The 20590-nt window shown below is 49.4% G+C and overlaps 1 protein-coding gene across 1 annotated transcript in view; it reads right to left on the bottom strand.

Annotated features, from left to right (window-relative positions):
* The window catches only part of SRC (SRC proto-oncogene, non-receptor tyrosine kinase), a 70932-nt gene extending 54867 nt beyond the window's left edge, over positions 1-16065 (bottom strand). Inside the window, exon 1 of the mRNA XM_026656752.2 lies at positions 15508-16065. The gene's annotated coding sequence lies outside the window, so the exon portion shown is untranslated. The remainder of the gene's footprint in view (positions 1-15507) is intronic.
* Between the last annotated feature and the right edge of the window lie 4525 nt (positions 16066-20590).

Here is a 20590-nt window from a genome sequence, read left to right on the forward strand (position 1 = left end):
TGAGAGCTTGTAGCAGCCAGCCACACACTGAAATCAAACCCTGAATCACCTTGATCTGACACACGAGTTTAACTCTCTGGCGCTGGTAAAAAGTGACCTCATTTACTCCGTGCAGGCAGACCAGCTTCTCTCTAATTCATCAGTTCAAGCTTTCTTATCCCTCCCCTTTCATTTTAATGAAGCTTTTGTTGAGTGGAATGCATTCAGAGGGCAGGAAAGAGCTCCTTGAAGGCTGCACTTGATATTTTGAGGCCCTCATAGACGAGCTCTGTGGAGGAATCCTGCTGTGAGCAATCTGGAGCATCTCCTCTTGCTGAAGGGCCGGACAATAGGGCTTTCTTTCCCCTTGTTTACTGCAGAAGATTAAAAGAAAAAAAAAAAAAAGGAGGGGGGGGACTCACTCTGTCCTTCCCCTCCTCCCAGCATGCATGCTTTGATCTCTGAGCTGGAATACAGAATTGAAAGGCAGGCCATAACGCTACTAATGTGCACAGCTCAGCTAAGCCCAGATTTCACTCATGCCACCTTAGAGATTCCACTCCCCCCATGAATGGTACCCATCATTGCTGCTTTCTTGGCAAGGGTTCCCATCACCCCTCCTCCGCCCCCCAAGAGAACCCCCTCTTTTCCAGCAGGCTTGGCACAGCCTCACTTACACTCACTCTCAGGAAGGGAGAGAGACTAGAGCACAAGCACGGCAAGCCAACCAAACGCAACATGGCTTTTGCATGCAGACAAAGTCAGCTGCAAGAGGGGACAGTTTGTTGTGCCACTGGCTCACCCCATGCAGTTTCACCCCAGGAAAATTCTGACCAGCTCAGTTCCAGCGACAGTCAGCGTCGTTGAGATGGAAGAGCCCTATTGGAGCAAGCTAGCCCCATCCTAGAAGAGGGCATCTCCACTAGCAAGTTGATGCTATGTTTGATCTTAGCCAGCTGAAATAAGTCCCATGTACTTCTACCACGCGGCATGTTTAAAGCCCTTTGCAAACAAACTGTTTTCGCAAACCACCACCCCCCCACGCCTGTGAGGCAGATGAATATGGCATCCTCCTCCTTTCACAGATGGGGGAAGTGAGGAAGAGGTTTATGGCCTGGTTTAGGACAGGGCTGAGCTCCTGCAGAGACTCACCATGGCCCATACCGAGCCAGCAGCAGCATCGGAACAAGAAGCCCGACTCCCCACTTCCAGGCCTGTGCTCCGAACACTGGACTATGCTCCCTCACAGAACGCCACCTCGAAGCTCCAACCATCCCGGAACCTGGGCTCTTTCGAGGTTCAGTCCATTCTTTCCATTAGGTTTTTATGCCACACCCTTTGCTATGGCACCCGATTCCCTTTGGCCTCCACGCGTTTCCATGGGGATCCCACTGGGTGACCAAGGCCCTAGTTAAACTAACAATATTCCCCCTCCCCCAAAGCCCATGGCATCTACAGTGAGGATCCAAGGGGCCTGTGCTCTTTGGTGCGCTCGCTCCTTGTGCATTTCGTGGTTCTCTTTGCTAGAGCCCTGTGCACGTATTCATCTCTCCCTTTGCTTCGGCCTCAGAGGAGTCCAATGCTTGATTCCCCTCCCCCCAAGCCGCTTTCTCTCTTCCCCTCTCAGGAGTCAGTGTCAGAAAGGCTGGAGGGGCGTGTGAGGTGCTGCTGAGAGCTGGGTCAGGAATGGATCCACCCTTGGAGCTCACCTTGACCTGCTGTTGCCTCTCCCCACTTCCCCCCGGGTTTGCATAGGCAAATGCAGCTCGACTGTCAGTGGTAAATTAAAGCTTTCAATGCACAAAGGGACACTTTGCGGACTAGTCCTGCCTGGCAGCCGGCACCTTCTGTTTCACTTCTGTTTTGACTTGCATCTGAAGAAGTGAGGTTCTTACCCACGAAAGCTTATGCTCCCAATACTTCTGTTAGTCTTAAAGGTGCCACAGGACCCTTTGTTGCTTTTTACAGATTCAGACTAACACGGCTACACCTCTGATGTTTCACTTCTGTTTGCTGTGCTGAGCAGCTGTAGTGCTGCACCCATTCCTGCTCCTCTAGGAGTGTTCTCTTGCCCTTCTGGGTAAAGGGTGTTGTGTTGTATTTCCGCTGGTGACTCGTCCTTCCTCACCCCACTATCTCTTGACTGCACGCCAGTGACAAGGTGTATCACTCCTGTTTGGAGCCAGATCTCTCTCTCTCTGCTCATGTCAGCACAAAGCTGCTCAGACCTCCCTTTGATTCCTGCTAGTTGGCACCTGCGATAGGATATCTTGACTCGATGAACAGAAAACGTTTCCATGCCCCGGAGGGGAATCCAGTATGGGTTCAGAAATCGCCTGTCTCTGCGGTGACCTCTATTTGGATCTGTCACCTGCTAACAGTGAATGCAGCACTCTTATAGTGCGGTGCATGTGCAGCATAACACCTTTGAGATTCTTTGAGTGCTTTCTGCTGATGGGTGGCCTTCAATCCTTATACAGAGGAGGAAACTGAGGCAGCAAGGTCACTTATCTGGGCCAAGGCCACATAGCAGGAGAGGCAAATAGAGAAGTGACTTGCATTAAACCCGCGTGACAAGGAGGATGAAGCGCTCTGAGAACAACTTCCCTATAGAATGGAATAACCAATAACCTTACGCCCTTTTGGGATCATCTTTATCATTGCTATAGGGTTTTGAAGAGTAATTCCTATAGATCCCTATTGCCTTAATCCCCATTAAATTTTATAGGGCTCTTCCATAAGGGATCAGCACACTTGTGATGTACGTGTTCCCCCATCTCTGGATTCATGCCTCTAAGGGCTGGTCTACACTGGAGGGATGGGGGGAAATCGATCTAAGATATGCAACTTCAGCTACGTGAATAGCGTAGCTGAAGTCTAAGTATCTTAGATCGATTTACCTTGGGTCCTCACTGTGTGGGATCGAAGGCCGCGGCTCCCCCGTCGACTCCGCTACCGCTCCAGTGGAGTTCCGGAGTCGACGGGGAGCGTGTTCAGGGATCGATATATCGCGTCTTAACGAGATGCGATATATCGATCCCCGATAAATCGATCGCTACTTGCCGATACGGTGGGTAGTCTGGACGTACCTTAAGAGCTGGAGTTGCCAGCAGAGGATTTTTTTGAAGCCTGCAGGAGTTCCTCTCTCCTTGTCAGACTGGCCCGGCTGGTTTCTGGTATGGAAATGCTTGGGCAGTGACGCCAGCACAGCCGGGGATGGTTAGCACTTGCTCAGACCTGGAACTTCTCTTCTACGTGGCCCTGTTCTTCCTCCCCCTCGAAGGATTCTCCCGCCTGGCTGAGCTGGTATCCTTGCTCTGGCCCAAGGCTTTCAAGCACACAAAGTGGCTCCAGTGATCGCTAGTGTGTCATTCCCTCTTGGCGCTTCACCTCTGCTCGAACAGGTAGAGAGCAGCACTTTGGCTGCTCACAGGTAATACCGCGGCTGAGTCACTTCCGCCCTTGTTCGGAGTATGTGCTCCCCATAGCTCTCAGGTGTAGGGAGGCATCTCAGACTGAAAGCAGACACTTCCCCTGTGGGTTCCTGTCACTGCAGTGGCCTGTCAGTAGCTCTGGGAGAGAGCTTGCTGGCATGTGGGTCTCGGCTCTGTCAAAGCAGCTGCAAGTGGAATTTGCTTCTCTCCTACAGCTGGGAACTAGTTTGCGCTGGAAGGAAGTTTCTGCCTCCAGAACAGAAATCCACTCCCCTCCGCCTAGAAATCAGATTCTAGTTGCTAGGTTGCTCAGGTCAAGCTGTCGTGTTGCATCTCCATGGGCCACATCACCACCCTAAGAAAGGGATGGCTGCAGTTGGTTCTAGGCCCTGGCAAGCTGCCAATATTGCCCCTTACCCTGGGCAAAACTGGGCTCTAGATGGACCATTGGTCTCGTCTGACCCACTATGGCCATTTTATCTACATCTAGGGCCTGATTTTTCAGTGTCTCTTATATCCTATACATCCCTAGCCTCCAGAACACATCAGAGGAGCCAATATCGTACCCAAGTGTAGTTAACAGACAAGTCTGGCAACTGATATGGGTGCAGTGAAGATTTGAATGGCCATGCAGTGCAGCACAGAGACCACCTAGTCCCTTAAGTGGCCACTGATTCTTTGCATAGTGATAGCAGAGAGAACACAGATCCTCCAGCTTCAAAAGGACAGGCCTCTGCCACTGAAACTAGGAGGAGAATCTTCACTAGCTGGTGGCAGTGTAAGGTCTATGGCAGAGCTTCGCATATCCAGTACAGGGCAGTGGTACACAGGCATAATCAGCCAGTTTCAAATCAATATTGTACATGCAGAGAGAGAAAGGGAATCAGATCTAGGTGTTTGCAGGAGTGCTACTGCACCCCCTGGCTGGAAGTAGTTTCCATTCTATGCAGGGTTTACAGTTTGGTTCAATGGCTCTCAGCAACCCCCCGTACAAATTGTTCCAGCACCACTGGATGTTTGTGTACAAAACTACATAAGCCAAGAATCCCATGGCTGCAGACTTCAAGGGGGTTCCAGGCACGCAAGTGGCTGGGTAAAAGTGAACATCTTGCCCCTGATCTCGTGGTAATATGGAGGCAACATTACAACAAAGACAACACAATGACTGCCTGTTGCAAGGCTGAGGCTAGTGAAATCAACTTGAGGAACAGCATGAGCCAGTGGGTAAGAGACCCAAGTTCTATTCCCAGCACTGCCACCAGCCAGCTGTGCAACCTTGGGCCTCTCTCTGACGCTGCTTCTACGCCCACCTGTTGTTTGTCTTATCGATTTGAACAGTACACTCTTTGGGATTGTCACATATGTATTCGTACAGCACCTAGCACAGAAGGCCTGATCTTAGCTGCAGCCTCTAGTCTCCCTGATTTGCATCGTGTTTGTTGCCTGTATTTCCCCACATGTGCAGTATTTACTCCCTCAGAAGCTGTATCAGGGAGGGATCTTTTCCTATATTGCAACAATAGCACAGATGGACTTGTCTGAGCTAGCTTTCCCGCCTTGGTGATGAATTGTTTGTTACTGAGACAGGACAACTCAGGTGCGTAGGCCATCCTGGCCCACCAGCACCTGCATCTCTAGCAGATCATGCTTGCTCATAAGATGAGCAAATCAACTTCCTGGTTGCATCAGATTCCTCAGAGCTGCTCTGGCTTAGAGAGCCTTGAAGGCTGTACCAGAGTGTGGCCAGGCCAACCTCAGAGTAAGAGACAGTCGGAAAAGCTGAGAGTTCGTTTCTTTTCCTCCCCACCCTTCCTCCAAGATAAGTCAGCTCCATGCACTTCCCAAATGCAAGACACACAGGGCTCCCGTGCCAGCCACAGCCATGAGTCAGCCAGTAGATGCTGTGGCAGGACCTAAAGGGGATCCAGAGGTTCCAGCAGCACAGGGCTGCCTGGAACCGAAGAGAGGGGAGGGTTTCTCTGAGTGAAGTGAGCAGCACTTAACCAGGAGAGCTTTCACCAAACTAGCAATGGCAGCAGCTTGCTACATAGGGGCTGGCAATGTGCTGGAACCCGTGGGGTGATGAGAGTTGCAGTGACAGGCTACAGACATGGCCTCTCTCCCGGACAGTCCCTGTATTTAAGGCTTTCTGCACTAATCGGGCGACAAGCTGCAGAGCGCTCACCAGCTAACAGGGCACCAGCGTGGGTGAGGAGTTTGTTAGACCACTCCCAACCCAATCCCTCAGTTCTACCACAGTGTCTCCTTCCATGTCTGCTGCCTTCGTTCATGGTGTCCATTGTGCCCAGCACAGTCACACCCGCACCTCTTGGGCTTCCCTGCTGACCCATGAAGCCGTGCATCCTGTTTGCTATGGCAAAGCAGGCACGGCAGGGCCGAGACCGGCTCTTTGATCTCTGTGCAGCACCATGCACATAATCTGCAGCCACTCTCCTCCCAGCCTGGAAGTTCTACTGTGCTCTCTGAAGAGAGAAAAACTCCCACCTTCCCCCCATTCATGCCTCACAATTTCAGCCAGTCTCTCAAGGGTGAATACTGCTGCCTCAGGTCTCCCCCACCAGTCTGCAGCTAGGTGACAATGGCTCCTTGCAGGCCAGGAGTTGAGCTGCTCAAGCACTCGGAGGGCTGTGAACGCATTAAGATTTCCATCCCTTCTCGTTTATGCACCGGTATCACTGATGAGCTCTAATGAGAGCACTTTGCCGCTAGCGCTGCTGAAGGTGAACGAGGGCACCCAGTACTGTTTTGGTGCAGGGCGGACAAAGAGCAGCGTTCATTGGCGTTTCTCAAATACCTACTACAAAAAATAACGCTAGTGGGGCTTCCCACTCAGACCTCTAAAGCACAGTTAAAAATTAACCCTTATAGAGAAGTCTATACAATGGCATAGGATTTTCAAACCAGCCTATGCAACCTATAACCGGGATCCAATTTCCTCAGAGTCCACAGGATGGTTCCGGCTCATTTCTGTAGAACCCTGTTGGGTCAATCTCAATCCCCATCACAATCAAGGGGATTTCTCCTTAAGGGAAGAGTCTAACTTATTGCAGTCCCTTACAAGCTCAGGGATAGGAGAAGGGGTGCAACATGAAAGGCAGGCGTGTCAAACGCAGAGCCATCTACTCAGCCACTGCAAACAGGGTCAAACCTGCCCTCCTTACGTGGCTGTTAGTACCCAACTCTGCAGCAAGAACAGTGCCAGATCTGCACCAGACTTTACAGAGAGGCAGCCAGGCAGCACAGCCAGCGAGATGCATGCCCGAGCCGAGAAGCTTACAGCTATTTCCCCTCAGGCAGCAGAGTCCAATGCCATAGGAAGAGGACAGCAACTTCCCCTGCGTTACTTCTTTCCATCTCCCAAGGCTCAGCAAGTCGGCCCCCTCTAGACCTCTGCCAGGACACACGTCCCCCTTTGACTCCACACACTGCTCTGAAGTCACGTGCCTTGGCAGCTGTGCCACCTGTGCTCATCTCACCCAACGATCAGACATTTATCAAACCAGAGTGGCAGCGAGAGGCCTCCCCTGTGCCCTGCTTTAGGCCCCACTCTGCCCGCTTTAGGACTCAATTGCCCATGACATTGGAGCATGAACCTAATCCCCCCTCCTAGCCCCACACACTCGCTCGGCCCCCTTCACGCTGGGCAACAGCCATCAGCACGGACCTTTGTCTGGTCAAACCCGTCTGAGGCTCTGCTGGGGGGGGGGGGGGGGGAAGAGAGAAAGAGGTGGGAGGAGGAGAAGCAGCCTGTTCATAGAAATCAGATCTGCTACACCTCTCTGGAGCCAAACACGGCTACAAGCAGCAAGCAGGCTGTACCCACAGGAAACCCTCAGTCCCACTTGCTCAGGGCTGTCATTTGCCATCAGGTGCTTCCAGGACTTCTGCAGTGTCAGAGGATTGCACAGAGGATCATGGTGCAGAGCTGGAGTAGGCAGAGGAGGACAATGCTGCACATGGCTGCATTCCAGCCCCAGTTACCTCAGTACCTCTATCCACCCTCACTCATTCTTCGCTGTAGTTCCAGGTCTCACGAGGAGAACAGATTCCATCCCCCCACAGATGTTATGGATGGACCCTATGCAATGCCAAGCATTTCTAGAGCTTCGTCAGGAGGCAGCGAAGCATTTCTGAGTCGGCAGGTACTGGCCCTATTTCACAGATGGGGAATGAGACACAAAGGCTAGGTCTACACTACGGGGGGGGGGTGTCGACCTAAGATTGCGTATTTTAGGTTGACTTATCTGGCTGTGAGGACGGCGGCGAGTCGACCGCTGCCATCGACTCTGCTTCCGCCTCTTGCCGCGGTGGATTTCCGGAGTCGACGGCAGAGCCATCGGGGATCGATTTTATCGCGTCTTCACTGGACGCGATAAGTCGATCCCCAATAGATCGATTGCTACCCGCTGATGCGGCGGGTAGTGAAGACGTGCCCAAAGTGAGGTTAAGTGACTTGGCCACAGTCACAAACCTGATCAGTGTCAGAGTCAGGAATTAGAAGCGAGGTCTCCTGGTCCAGTGTCCCATCCCCCAAAAAATGATTATAGGAAGAGTGAGATTCAAGCCCACCAGGAGGAATTCTACAAACCTTTAAGGTCAGAAGGGACCATCATGATCATCTAGTCTGACCTCCTGCACATTGTAGACCACATAATCTTGCCTACCCACTCCTGTAACAGACCCCTAACCTCTGGCTGAGTTACTGAAATCCTCAAATCATGGTTTAAAGACTTCAAGTTACACAGAATCCACCATTTACACTAGTTTAAACCAGCAAGTGACCTGTGCCCCATGCTGCAGAGGAAGGAGAAAAACCCCCAGGGTCGAACATGAGAGAACAGGAATAAAGCAGGGCAGGGACAGGGGCAGATGGGTTTCACTTCTAATGCATGTTTCATGTCATACAGACCCAGTTTCATGCTGGCCTGCGTGAGAAGAGGGCATAGCCACGCACAGCAGAACTGAGAATGATTCCACAGTTTGCAGAAGTCGAGGACACATTTCTGCACTCCCCAGTTTTGATTCACAAGAGTTTCGAAGTCGGACAAATGCAAAATAAAACTCAGTTGCAGCTGCCTCACTTCATTGCTTCCACATTACAGCCACAGACCAGCAGTCATGCAGTGTCAGTGAGAAATCACAAGCTGAGAAGGAGACATGCAGTGTGGAAGCTATTTCTGTAGCGTGCAGTCAGGTTTTCCTCCATTTGTTTGCACAGCACAGCAAACCTCGTGCCAGTAAAGTTTACAGTCACGGAAATGAGACCATAATAGGTCAAACATGAGACATGGGCTGGGAAATTTAGAGCCAGCCTCCAGGATTTTCCTACAGTAATAGAGGAAAGTCAGGGAGTAATACTGCACAGCAGAAGTCACAAGCAAGAAGAGAAAATGACCCAGCAAAACCCAAGCAGGAGACGAAGTCAGTATCACAAGAGATCAGAACCTTCACCTTTCTCCCACCCACCTGGAACAGGGGGTCAACCCTAAAACAAGCTCCTCCCACAAGGATATCTGAGCACCAGCATGCCGCTCATTGGGAGGCGAGCTGACATTTTCCTTTGCAGTTCCCCTTGGACAGCACGCCAGGAGCCAGCTACTGTACTGGCCTTGGGGAGAACCATTTACATTACGGAATTTGTAACCTGCAAGGTTAGGGCAGAGAAGCAAGTTGGACTAATCTTTACTGAGCAAGTCCCTGGAGCTAGCCAACCTGGGGAGTGCCCATAACAACATACATGGCACCAAGGACAGGAGTATTTCCCTCCCCTCAAAACAACATGAGGACCCCATCTTCATTTCTGTTATGATTTAGAACAGCTATTCAGGATCCCTCAAGCCCCAGAATCTCTGTCTGCCTCCTACCCCAGTTCATCCCAGAGCGGGAACAGCAGCAAGATCTAGTCAGCTAAGACTGGTCAGACAGGAGCAATGGTGATTACAGCTACCTCAGTGCATCTGGTTATGAAACCAAGGGAGATCTGAGCAGAGACGTTCAGACCCTCAGACTTCAAGGAAGGAATCTGGGGGGGGTTCAAATTGGAGGCCAATGTTTTCTCCTCCAGATGCTCAATGGCATTGTGTTTCCTCTCCATATTCTGTTGCCCCAAGCAACCCTGTCCTCAACTAGTCCAAAGAAACCACCTCAAACAATCGACACGGCTGGCTATTCCAGTTCCAGGCTTCCTCAGTTTCTGGCCACTCACTTGGGATAGGTCTCAGGGAGCAGGCTCCCCAAGACCAGTGGTGAGGAGGGAGGAGCACCAATGTCCTGTATGCAGGATTAGTTTAACCAGACTCCCATTTGGAGCAGGAGTCTCCCCAAGCACGATGTTTTGTAGGTCCCTCCACTGGATAGCTGGTCACCTAAATGCCTGATCCTGCAGGGTACTGGGAACCTCCCAACTAGGGGCTCTGTGGAAGCTGAGGGTGCTGAGCATCTTGGCACCCTAGGGCATTGGGACCCCATTCTGCAGAGGCCTCAATAAAAACGGACGCCTGCTTTTCTCTTTCTAGAGTCACAGTTCACTGCATCGGCCCCACCACATGGGGTGGCCACATCCCTGCTTTATGCTAAGCCAGCAACACAGTAACATTCGCAGCATCACACCCCGGGAGTCAGGAATCTGCCTGGTTTAATTAAAGAGATTTGGCAAATGGAACAAGAGCCAGACAGAAAGCAAGCATGGGCCAGCTGGTTCTCCCAAAGGGGATATTCATGCTTAGCCTTTATCTGCAAAGCACTTCACAAACATTAATGAATTAAATCTCACCATGCCCCTGGAGCATCCCCATATTACTCCTGGGGAAGCTGAGGGCAGAGAGGTTATAAATGGCCTCAAAGGAATTTGGTGGCAGAGCTGGATTTACATCCCAGGAGTTTCTGGTTCCCAGCCTTGTGCTCAGACCACGCTCTCTCAAAATACCTCCCAAGGTTTGTTTTCAAACCACACTTTGAACATTAGAATCCGCAGCCCAGGCACAGTTTGCTGCAGTAAAGGCCTGATCCTGAAAGAAGATCTTCACAAGTTGATGTCTGCGCCGGTGCAGCCCCAATGGAGCTCTGCCTGTTGCAGGATTAGGGCCTTGACGTGGGTCTGGGCATCTAGGTGAAACCCCTGGGGAAAATGCTGTCAAGAGCAGCTACTAGATGACCTGCAGCTGCATTTCAGAGTTGAATCTCAACTAATTTCTCCCTCCCCCACACAAAAGAAAGAAATCTACATGTGCTTTTACTACAATGCCACGGGTTTACTCTGTTCTTCTATGGAGAGCTCGGAGGCTTCTAGTTATTTTGTGGTTCTGTGCCATTAAAAAAAATTGAAGGCAAGAGAAATTATTTTTGTAAAGTTTGGTTTAAATAGCACCACATACTTTAAATTTTTTGCTCCCAGGCAGACTTTTGCTAGCAAATTTCAGCCTGGAGGGATTTTTTTGTTTTGTTTTGTTATGTTAAATGACCCAAAGTTATAAGCCTCAGAAAACAGGGCTTTATTGGAATGGAAACACTGACAATTTTAACTAGAGCAGCATGAATAGCATTAGCAGAGACAGTTATTTCCATGTTAAGTGATTTAAGCTCATATTTCATTTACAAGCATCAACTTAAATGAATCTGTCTCTTCCCTGTTAAAACAAAACAAACACAACACAACTCAGCAACTTGGGTGGAGGTACCTCATGTGCTTTCTTACAGAGGGGAAGGTTGGGGGGGGGGGAGGCAAATGGGCAAGGCAGGGGGGAAGAACTTGTTTCACTCTGGGATGTTCTGCACCAGAGTAAGTGAAATGCATCGGAAGAATTTCCAACTGGGTTCTATGAAACGAGACGCCGCATGTTGAGGAAGTGAGGTCATATGGGAAGTTGTTCCGAGAGATAAAAAGGAGCATGTTAAAAATCAAGCAGTAAGACAGACAGTACAGGAAACAATAGTGCTTTAGATAGGCTTTCAAACGTCCCTAGCAATGCCAAAAACCACAGACCTTTATAGAAATGATGCTGCCTTTTTGTGTTAAGCACTCAGAGGAAGCAGACTAAGAAACTGAAGTCGTCCACTTCAGTCTATGGTTCGCCCCAAACTCCTTTCTCAAAACATTATTTGCATTTGTGGGTAATTAAGTGAGACTTGGACCCAGTGGTTCTATTCTAGATCATGTTCAGAGAGTTTTACCAATGACTTCAAAGTCCAGGCTTAATCCCATCATTAGCCCTAGCTCCCACCAGGAATAGTGCAATCAGAGACTGGGCAGCTCTCAGCCATCCCCCTCCATCCACACTTCTGCCAATACACAAATGGGCAGCGACAGCCACAGCTCCTCCAGCTCCAGATGCCACAGAGCAGGTTTCATTCTGCTATTCAGAGGCTGCACAATCAAGTCCAACTGGGGAACCACTGTGGTAAGTGGACAAGTGCCCACTAAGGCCTGGTCGGGCCCACTTGGGAAACAAGCGAGGCTTCAGGCATCAAGTGCTGCTGTGGCAGTGACAACAGCATCACTTTCACATGCTATTACATTTCAACACGTGTCCACCAGCAAAGGCCACCACACGCTTCAGTACAAGAGAGTACGTGACTTTGCCTATTAAGCGCAGATTTCATTTCACACGCTCAGACCTTTGAACATACACCCCTTCCCGGGTAAGCAGGCTACAGAAATTAATGAAGCAGCTCCTCCGGTTTGTCTCACCAGCCAAGCTTCCCATACACATTGGTCATTTCTAACTGCATACCCTCTTTCCAGGTCTCAAAAGTGAGACTATCCTCCAGGTCTGTATCTAGGTACTTGCTGCCCCCCCTCCCCCCCAGTCCCCAAAGCACACCTGGGCAGTTCATCAAGTTGTAGAGCTACTTTTGAGGCAACTCTCCTGATTCTGCACAGTGCACTGGAGTTTCGCAAGCCCACCATGCCTGCCTAGTGGAAGGCAATCCATCGGTAGGACATACCATATCTTTCTCTTAAGTCTAGCACATGGTCACACACAAATCAGCCTCCTAAAATGTCAGCTGATCCACTATTTCAGCAGCAGCCACAGAGAGAGATTCCCCCACCTACCTCCCTTGCTCACAACTTGGAAGCAGATTCCAACTCCAACCTCCCATAGTTCAAAGCAGTTTGGCTCAGGCCATCTTTTTGTTTAACATCATAATCATTAAAGGCCTGAGTGCAGAGTGGCCAAAACTCTCATCAGGCTGGATCCTCAGTTGGTGAAAATGGTATAGCTCCATTGACTTCAATGTCTCCAGAGTTCTAGCCCTGCTTGTTGTGAGATCTTGGGTGAGCCTATGTCACTATAGACCAGCTAAGGATCTGGCCCATTGACTAACAAGTTGTAGGTGCTGAGCAATTCTCAGGACCAAGTCCCCAAACTTAAACATGACATATTTATATTTAATTGCCACAGCTTCATCTTAAGATGCCCAATGATCTGTCTTCTTTTGCACCTCCCCCAATCACAGGTAATGGCATTGGGATCATCAGACATCCCATACAGCTTTGGGGGCCCCCATTCAGTAAAGGTGAACTTCATAATGTACTTGACTGCTTTGATGAATGACGGCCTTAGACATTTATAGAGCTATCACCTGCTGAAGGGGAACTCCAGGCTTGGCAGATAGTTCAAGAATGGCTTTCCAATACAGTATTTGAAAAGAAATAAAAAACAAACAAACAAGAACTTTGGTTGCTTCTATACTGAAGAAGTTGGTAAGTGGTTACCTGCCCTGGTACTGACCACCATGAAGGCTGTGGTGTAGACAGGATGCAGGCATTTCACCATCATGTCCCCTAATCTAGCTCACAGAGTAGCTGCAAGACATGCCTGCATTCTGTCCATGCTACAGCTTCCACTCTTGGAAACGCTGGGGCAGGGGTGTGTGTTGGCGGTGGGAAGAAGGCGAAAACCACCAACAAGCTTCACATGCTTTCCCAGTGTAGGCAAGGTCTTAGACAGCACTTCTTGGAGGTTCTCAAGTTGTTTTACTAGTGTGGGTTGGGTTTGTTATCCCCCCCGCCACCAGCACTTTGTAGGTGGCACAAAGAAGTGCCTCGCCCATGATCCCATAGCAAGCAGGGCTAGAATCCTAGAGACTTCCAAGCAAAGCAGCCAGGTTGAGTTCTCCACCCTGCAGCTCCCACACACAAGCCCGGCATGATGGGGAGCATTCAGAAAGCTAACACTCACTGGCAGCAGACAGGCCTGCCCAAAAAGAAAGCCAACCCACACACCTCCAGGTGAGCAATCTGCCGCATGAGCCAAGAGCAGCTACCTGTTTCAAGCCAGCAGAGGTAAACTTTACCAGGGATGTGTTACATTCTGGGATGACCTAAAATACCCTTCACGGTCTGGTGGGTCACCTGCCATTTAGCTGTTTTGCGGAACAGGTAAAATAAATAGTTAGCCACCTCTTTTGGGGAAGGAGAACACATACACTACAATCACTGACCATCTTGTTTCTTTATGAACTGTAGACTACTGGGTGGCTGTTCCTAGTCTATACTAGTACAAAGAAACGGTGTGAAACAATTCTGGGTTCCCAGTGCAGCCTATTCCCCCAAGGGCATTCAGTCACCACAGGCCAAGAAACTAACAAAATGGGCTTCTAAAGCTCTAGGTTTTATAAAAATGGAAACCTATTTGGGAGGACTTAACATCTGCTGGTCTCTAGGTAAGTACCCCAGCAGAACTAGGGTAAGTCATTGCGCAAGTACTTGGGGATCGGGGAGGGGAAGGAATGGGGGAGCCAAGGGAGTGATCCCAGGGTAGAGACAGCAGCAGGTTCTCATTCATTTTTTGCAGAAAGCCGTACAGAAGTTCGCTGGCAGACACCACACAGTACCAGGAACATCCAACGGAAGAGGCACCTCACGCCTTGCCAGGGTCAAGATGTATTAAGCACCTCCTGACTGCCCCTTCCATTGGGTCTAGTAACACATCTTCTTCCAGCAGGTACAAATAAGTGAACCAAGATGACAGCTGGAATTCTTACAGTGTCTCAGAATGATAAAGCAGAGCATGTGCACCACCCACATCGCATACACCCAGGAGAGCTAGGGAGTAAACAACAACAACAGACAATTGAAGTTTGCCCGCTCTGACCCCAGGTGTTTGGCTTCAGGAGGAGGACTAGGACTCTGTGTCGCTCTAAAGCAGAAGTCGGCCCAATAAAATATATTACCTCACCCACCTTGTGTACCTAGGACTACAATATTTTGCATGACAGAAACTGATTACTACAGATATAGTATGAATTATAAAACCTAGCGTGTTACTTTCTTTTTTATATTGGTGTTCTACTGATCTGAAGAAGTCGAAGTTACAGGGCTGGTAAGTAATAAACAGCTTTCCAGTCTTCCACAAGATAAACCCTAGTTAAGACAGGGCCAGGTTAGAAGGAAAAAGAGAGAAAGAAAGAAAAAAAAAAAGAGAGGAGCAGAGATTCTCCTACACTCCCCAAAGTGATGTAAACACACAAACCCCCAAAGAGCACCTATGTGGTTGAAAAAAAAACAACCACTGAAATGAATATTTAACAAATAGTAAAAGGGAAATGGATCAGACGACATCAAAGCAGCCGAGTTATTAATATTTCATATTTTGGCCTACATACAGCTCCTGCTCCCTCCCCCCTCTTGCTTCCCCAGTGGTTTGATTAAATGAACTACAGAAAGTCTTCAGCTAGACAGAGAAGCCCCAACCTGTCAGTCAGCCCTACACCACCACAACAAAAGAAAGTGAGGGGATCTGAACAAGTCCCACATCCCCCTGACCGTCTCACCCTCCCTTTCCAGCCCCACCAGACAATACCTTTCCCATTTAGCTGCTTCAGCTAATTCATCCTCAGCCGTCAGGAGGCAGCTCCAAGGTGCCACACACAGGGATTGCTGCTGCTGCTGTTGTTGTTCAGAGGAGAAGTGTAACGCTCCTACACAACCCCAGCAGACACCCACACACACACCGCCAAGGCGGGAGGTTAACAAATCCCCGGGTCAGTCAATATCCCCGAGCGTATCACCAGCCCCTTTCCCTCGGCCAGTCCCTCTCGCAGGGCAGGCGGCAGCCGGGCGGTTTCTTACCTTCTCTCTCCGCGGAAAACTCCCAGAGCCCGGCGGCTTCCTCGCTCAGCTCCTTTCTCCCAAGCGCAGCAGCCCCCCCATGCAAAGCCCTCGGCGGCTCGCAGGCTCCCCGGCCCCAGCAGTTACACGACTCGCCCGCGCCGCTGCGAGACACCATCGCGGAGCGGCAGAGAGCCGGGCAGCCGCGCCGGGGACACACGGCTCATGGTTGGCGCGCCCAGACAGACACAAAAACCCGGCTCTGGCTTTGTCTCTCTCGGAGGGGGGGGGGGGGGGGGGCGGAATTAACCCCCTCGGCTGCTCAGTCCCCCGGCCCCTTCCCGGTGCGGCTGCAACGCTAGCAAATGGCTAGAGAGCCGGATTGTAACTTGGAGCCGTGATGTCAGCAGCGGCTCACGCCCGCCTGCGGCTGAGACACCTTCTCCCCACAGTGATTCATGCTGCTGCCTGCTTGGATTTAGCATCGGGGGCCAGGCGAGGCCAAAGCAATAGCCCCCCTTCCCCTTCCCTCCCCCTCCAGGTGCCTGCCTGGGCTCAGGCGCTCACGGCCGGGGCGGCTCCTGGTCCAGCCCTGCCCTTCCTCCTCTCACTGCTGCTACCACCCCAAAGCCCAGCATCGAGTCCTATTTATTTGCAAATGCTCCCCTCCCCCAACCCACCCCCAAAGGGGGAATATGGCAGCAAACCGGAAACAGAGGAAGGAAAAAGAACCAGCCCTTCCCCCTAGATATTTTCTTCTTCTTTTTTAATAAGGAAAAAAAAGAGCGCCGCGGGGCCCTCTGCCAGCGGCTGGAAACTGGCACAGTCCTGAGCGAAGCTGCGACGTTTGCAAGACAGGGCTTGACGTCGCTTTTCTAGGGGGAGAATACGGAGCTCCGGCCCGCGCCGCAGCTAGATGGGTGGCGAGGCTGGAGCTGCAGCGGCGAGGAACAGCTCGCCGAGCTGGGGCGAGCTATGCCCAGCCCTCCAGCCTGCGGGCCATGCCCAGCCCCCAGAGCAGCTGCATCTCTGCTGGCTCTCCAGAGCTGGAGGGAAACCCCGGTACTGCTCACCTCCCAGGGTCCGCAGAGTGGAATTATTATTGTTGTTGTTTATTTATTGTACTCTCTTAGCAACTAGGAGACCCCGCGGTCATGGACTGGGGCCCTCACTGCTCTCAGTGCTGGAAAAACAGAACAATGGCTTATGCTCCAATACCTCTGTTAGTCTATAAGGTGCCACAGGACTCGTTGAGCTTTTTACAGAACAAAAAGACTGTTCCTGCCCCAAAGAGTTTCCCTGGTAAATATGAGCTGTGCCAGACTAAACCCATGCAGGAGGCCTGTGTGTTTGCCCATGTGCTTGCCTCTAGAGCACAAATAAATAGTTGTATTAAAAAAAAAATCCCACCTGCTTGCAGATGAGTCCCCACTGTTCCCTGAGGTGTCTAGAGGTACCCCAGTGATTACTGAGCTAAACCTGTGTCCTAAAAATACTTCCTGTGGGGGTATTCCTGGGCTTTTCTGTGGCACTCATCTGAGCCCATCACAAGCATTAATGAGAAGGCCTGGAATTGTTGTTATTTAAACAGATAAGACTGACAAGGGAGGGGAAATGAGGACAAAGAAGGAAAGTGACTTGTCCAAGATCACACAACAGAGCGGGGACTAGAACTCCAAACTCCCAGTTCTATGATGTACTTACTAGATTATGCTACCTCCCCTGAAAGGGCCTCAGCTACCTGTTCCCCCAGAAGGTGGGTGGGTGGAGGTTCTGCTTAGAATTTTACATTAGCATGCCAAGTCATATCTGGTTTTTAACACAGAAGCTCTATGGGCAACTGGAGAACTAAGCGGTTGATGATATCCCATAAAAGTGGAACCTGATTAATGGAGAAGGGAAGTGATTTCCATGCAGTCTGTTTAAAATTCTTTGGGTTCATTTTTATCATTGAACTCTTGACACCAAAAATCAGTTGGAAGAAAAGCTATTTTGTTACTTACTCCAGCCCTTTCAGTTAAGAACTGAGAGAGATCTAAAGCCTCCTCTGCATCCTCCAAGAAAGGCCTTCAACAAAAGAGGGAAAACCAGCTTTGATGCTCCTGATATTTCTAAAGTAAAAAACAAAACCTCCCCTCTAGAAACTAGCATGCAAAAATAAACCTTCTTTATTCAGGCCTTCTTTATGCATCATAGAGAAATGGAAAGAAGACCAGCCCTAATTGTATGTTATTTTGCAGCTACCTTTAAGGTAGCCAGGGAATCTAGTGCCACCATGTTTGAAGCAATAGTAATGGTACATATCTGAGTGATCTCTAAGACCACTGCTTTAATAGTCTTATAAGTCACGCTCTGTCTCCACTTTATTCTCTTTCCCCACTCACCTGGGATCAGGATTTAAAGAACCTGGAGATCTCATTGCTCCCAGGAGGCTGAGGTCTATCAGTTAAAGGTTGAGCTATCTTTGTGACTCCACATGGGGAAATCATAAATTGCTCCATAACCAAATTCACAGGCTTGAGTAAACACTGAGACTGCATTCCCCTCTCTGCCCACGTGGCCCCTTTAGGTCAATGTTTGGGAAGGTTGGTAAATCACTGGTGGGAAAGACCCCTGCAGTCAGGCAAACCAACTTCCTCTTGGCCCTGGAGAAATGGCCTTTTTGGAGCCAGGCAGAAGCATTCAGTAGATCAACATGAGGAAGTGTAGGGCTGAATGTAGAGTGAGAATAGAAGTGGAAATGAAATAGGATTCCACCCACACAGCTCAATACCTTTTCTCTTTTTAATGCACATGCGATCTTCCCAAAGAGGCAACTTTTTCAGCATCCCACCCCAGCCACTAATTGGCACTAATTTATAGAGGCAAATTTGGCCAGCTGAGGGTGTTGGCAACCATGGGGTCTCCCGCACAAGCCAAAACATGGACACATCAAATTATTATTTATATGCACTTTGAGAAAGGTACTTGGATTGACAGAGCAGGAGTCCAGATTCCTCTCGTTCTATACAGAAGAACAGGTACAGCTCAGGAGAGTAAGCTTTTCCCCTGCTAACTTGTCTTTGTGCCTTGCTACTGACCTGGACATACTGTTGTTATTGAGGATCCTGGGAGCTCTTTGAATTCAAGCACTGACATCACAATGATGGTATCTACCTACTCTACTGAGCATGTCTCTGCTGCACGAGTATCTATACAGTGCTGACTAACCCCTCCTTCAACAATTCCCTCCAATCTTTCCGTGTCATATTATATCCAAGGAAGAAATTGGGTCCAGTACTTAAACCACACTTGTAGCTTTTCTATGAACCATTAAATCACAGGCAGAATAAAACAATCTATTGTCCATAGCAAACAGCACCTCAGGTCAGGAAATCCCATGGAACTCTGAAGTGGTTTGATTTTTAAAAATCACAGTACTTCAGGCAGGAGCTGACACTTTGAGAAAGTTGGAAACGTTAAAGCTTTCCAGAGACCTGCATGGCTGATTTTTTTCTTTTTCTTTATTGAAAAAGCATTTCCTGTGACACGGCAGAAGGCCGACAAGCCTGTGAGTCACAAGGAACAAGGAGTCATACCGAAAGCTAATTCCATTATCTGAGTGTCCAGCACATAGTCACTTGGAGCTATTACACGGAGTAGCTGTTCACTTGATAAGTTCCTTATCAGTTTATCATTGGAGCACGCTGTCTGCAATCTCAGTTAATAGTTTTGATCATTGCCATACTGAGGACAGGCCCCTGCCTTTTCACCAGAGAGGGCTGGCTCCCTTACACTGCCTTTAATTCATGGATGTCTACTAGGCACTGATGCACAGGTAATATTTAGTTATTTGCCTAGCTCACAGGGTTGCTGTGAGGACCAGAGCCATAAAGCAATTTGAACATGAGAAGCACCGCACAAATGTGCTTATTATTGGATAGCAACTGTTACTTCGTTACCAGAAAGCCAACCAACAACCAGATTTATAAAGAGTTTTGGGTTGGGGTTTTTTTGTGGCTAGGATCATATATGCTGTGCTAATTCCAGCCACCACCTCCCCTAGTTCACTGATGCAGGAGTTGATGACCAGGGGTTCCTTTATCTTTTGGTGACAGACTGTTAGGATACTATGGGTGCCACTAGCAAGTATGAAAGTTAGGTGCTGTGAGATCTGAATGATGAATTCTTGGCTGGGAGCCACAGGATCTATGGGGGAAAGGGGGTATCTTGTCAACGCCCCTCCCATGATAAATACTTAACCACTATGGTGATTATCATTAGGGCCATATAAATACCAAGCTAGACAGGATTTTGTCTACATACATTTCAGTTTCTAAATATCTTGGGTACAGGTGCAGAGTTACCATTGTGATAGCAGGCTCTCCATTCTCCACATTCCCTCCAGCATAAGCCACGGCTATGATTCCTTTTCATCCCCCCCTCACAACTTTCTGGATTTTTGGTAACAAAAGGCTGTAGGTTAAGTTGGGCCATTTTTTAGGACCAGATTGGGAGTCCCCGTCTTCTCACTGCTCAGACATGTAGTCCCAATGAAGTCAATGGGAGCTACTCATGCAAGGAACTGCTCGCCAGTGAGAGTGAGGGATTCACCCTCAGGCCCAATATGAAGTGGAGTTTGTACAGCCAGGTCTTTTAAGGGATGCTGATCCAATTTAATGGAGAGTCCTTTGGGTAGCTGAATTTTATTTTCTCTTTTGTAGCCAAATCTGTTTCTATAGGGTGTGTTGTCATCACAATACTCTCCACCTCTGGGAGCTGTTCAGTGTTGCTCAAAGGAGAACAGCAAAGGGTTTTGTCCCATTTAACGTGCAATAACCCAGTTTATGTTATGATGAGGGTGATGATGTGTAGACTTAAAAATCTGCAAATATATACATTCTGAAATCAATCCACTCCTCCTTCTCTGACCTGCTAAAGCTCCAATTCAGGAACACAACATAGGCACAACAGCACTTAACCACAAAGCATTGATATTAATGGAACTTAAGCATGTGCTTAAAGCTAAGCATGTGCTTCAGTGTGTTCCTGAATCAGTCCCAAGTGCAGGGGCTGTCCCTTGGAGCTGTTCATGCCCCTGCTAGCACCAAATGCCAAGCATTTT

The sequence above is a fragment of the Terrapene carolina genome, unplaced genomic scaffold (genome assembly GCF_002925995.2).
Source record: "Terrapene carolina triunguis isolate 2854851 unplaced genomic scaffold, T_m_triunguis-2.0 Scaffold233, whole genome shotgun sequence".
Lineage (NCBI taxonomy): Eukaryota > Metazoa > Chordata > Testudines > Emydidae > Terrapene > Terrapene triunguis.